Genomic DNA, 3,399 nt, shown 5'->3' with positions numbered 1-3,399 from the left:
GCCGCTAACTTAGTATATATATTTTCGTTACCCACTGACAAGACTTCTTTCAACGGCTAACAACGTGCTGAGATTAGCTCATGTAGTTTTATCTGCTCCACAAGTCAACTTTTAATTCCTCTTGGTAAATAAGCACGAGGCCTTCTCCATGACGCTACTTGCAGCCTGTAGGTTTTGAAAGTTCGGTTATTGCCAAAAGATTCCACGGAGGATTGGTCCTGTGCGGACTATTCTATGAGCACGTGTACGTGTAAATTTTATTTATCGCTGAATTTGAACATCAATGTGTTTAGCCTTTATTTGCTTGTAGTCATTATATATATATATATATATATATATATATATATTATATATAAAATATATATATATATATTATATATAGATATATATATATATGTGTGTGTGTGTGTGTAATAGTTTCTGTGGCACGGTGCAAATGCACGTATTAAATATCAAAATTATTTTTTTCTTACTATAAAATATGTCAGGATTCATTTTGATTTAAAACCTTATAACATGGATTATATATATATATAGAGAGAGAGAGAGAGGAAGGAGAGAGAGAGAAAAATGGGTATGCTTGGTACCAAGCACAATATTTGTGCTGGTAGTGATGTGTCACATCCTCATCCACTCACTACCCATGTGAATGTGGTTCCATATTTTAATGAGTGGAGGGGAATGTGACACATCACTACCAAGCACAACTTTTTGTGCTTGGGTACCAAGCATACTCATATTGCTCATATATATATATATATATATATATATATATATAATATATATATATATATATATATTATAATTGTTTTTAGTGCAACCCGTACAAATGCACGTGATTAAATATCAAAATTATTTATTTTCTTACTATAAAATATGTCAGATTCATTTTGATTTAAAATCTATAACATGGATTATTACATTTATCATAAATTTTATTTAAATATTTTTTAAGAAAAATTATGAAATAGATTTGTGTGTTAAACTGGGATCAATATACTTTTATATACTTGCATATACACAACATTATTTTTTTAAATTTGTATATATCAAACTTCATGTAATATATTTGTTTATTGGATCAAATCATTAACCTCCAATTTGTTTATCTCAGTCATAAAATAGTGTTAAGTTTGAAAAAATACAATAATATATGTTGATGTGTTAATAAATATATAACCAAATACTTAATATTAATATGGTTTGTATAAGCTCAGCACAGAGCACATACTTTTTACAATTTTGCAAGATATCTTAATTATTGATAGATTTAAAATAAAAAATAAATACTAAAGATTAATAATAATTCTAGCTAGTATAATTTTATATGACAAAAGCAATCACATAAGCATATTAAAAATTTTGTGTGAAAATTCCTTCTAAAATTCCTAATTTTACTCAAAAAATTAAGCTTTACTATAAAATATTCAAAAAAAAATTATCCTTTATTCAAAAAAAATTCCTACGCTTGCGAGTGGAGGAGGATATGGAGGAGGAGGACGACAGATACTCTTCGAACTTCTATTGGTCGAACTCGTACTCGACCTCTTCTTTAACCGGGATCCGGATCGGAGGTTACGACACGACAGTCTCTGCAGAGAGGCTGTTAGCTCCCATTGTGATCGCCAGCGTGTTTGTGTCGGAAATTGTTTTCTTTATTGTATAACTCATTACAACTTTAGTCGTTACAATAAGTCTGAAAAAAGACGATCTTTTTATAAGATCTTACACAATGGAAAAATAAAGAAAACTATAATTTCCTTCAAACAACACACAGCAAAGAACATTTATCGTCTATTGCTGTTTGTGTGAGGTCTTTGCATGTCTCGGGGTTTATCCGTGGACCGCCTACGGATCAGATCCGGTTGACAGAATAATTAATCAGTTCTCATACTTCACCAAGGAAGTATTCGCTGAAGTACTGATATCGACCAAGCAAAATCAGTACTCTTCTCAAGATTAATACCAAGCCTAATATCAAGGAAAGGGGGTACGGGGCTTCGGATCCTTTGAAATACTCCTTCTTTATGCTGAAGTTCGCCAGGATCTAGCTAGCCTCCTCTGAAATTTCATGCTCCTTGACTCTTCAATCCAGCAGCACCTCCTTCTCTTAATAGTAATTCTCCCCATAGAATGGGGGCCCTAGGCTTGTATTTATAGGGCACCGGATGTGATATTTGGATAAGAATGAATGATTTGACCCTATCTTTAGTTAATAATGGCCTAACCATATTTGTGAATGATATCCAATCAGTTAGGAAGCTCTAGGACTAAAGAAACCGATCGAAACAACCTAAAACGTGTTTTGGACGTTATGGTAGTTCTGGGCGCGAGACAGACCGCGTTGACTCATCGAAACAACCTAAAACGCGTTTTGGGCGTTATGACAGTTCTGGACGCGAGACGGACCGCGGTGACCCGCGCGGCCGCGGGTCATCCTTAGGTGACCCATGCGCCACGCGAGTTCCGAGCTTTTTTGAGCTTTTTGGTGTTTTCCGACTTTCCCGAACTTGTATTTTTTACCATTTTGTGTATCTTGTCGTTTGGTTAACTTGTGCGCTTCGCTAACTTGCTTTATGCTCTCGTTAGCTTCTTTACAACACTTGGAGCTGACCGACAAGCACGACGGGCACTTGGAGCTGACCGACAAGCGTGTGGGCCACTCGGATAATCCTTCTTGACTCAGATGATGATGTTCATCTTCTTCTCTTTTCCTCGAGCTGCGTGTGGACACCTATAGGCATTTTTAGACGCCTACAATGACACCTCACTACCAAGCACAAAATTTGTGCTTGGTACGAAGCATATTCGCTTACAAAGAATTCAAGATATTCAATAAAAAGAATAAGAAAATGAAAGATTACAACTTTTCGAAAATAACGCAATCCGTTCGTCGTTTCTTGCTTGCGTGGGTCTTTAGCCGGTGACGGGGACGTTGATATCCGTGGACTACCTGGCAATCAGATCAGGTCTAGAACTTCGTCGATCCACGAAGGAATCTAGAAGCAGAAGCGCTTATCTTGACAACAGTGAGATAATTGCTCTTCTTAGAATTACCACAACGGGATAATACTAAGGATCGGATGCGGGTGATGCAGATCTGATGACTCTCGATCTCTTACGTTGAAGAACTCGATCACTCTTCAGTCCGGCAGGGCTTCGCCAATTCTCTCAAACTCTAGATCTGAAAAAAATGAGGACCCGGGGCTGTATTTATAGGCTCCAGGGGGTTTCGGGTGGTTAAAACCACCTAACTGACCATTTTTGCGTTGGAGACACCCCAGGGTGTCTCAACCTGGGCCGAGACACCTTAGGTGTCTCAGTTTAGCCTAAGACATTTTCGATGCCTGTTTGATCGTTTCCGCCGTAACTTCTTCGTCCGAACTCGGATTTGAGCGA

The sequence above is a fragment of the Asparagus officinalis genome, chromosome 7 (assembly GCF_001876935.1).
Source record: "Asparagus officinalis chromosome 7, Aspof.V1, whole genome shotgun sequence".
NCBI classification, from domain to species: Eukaryota; Viridiplantae; Streptophyta; class Magnoliopsida; order Asparagales; family Asparagaceae; genus Asparagus; species Asparagus officinalis.
Note: the sequence above shows the minus strand (reverse complement) of the source record.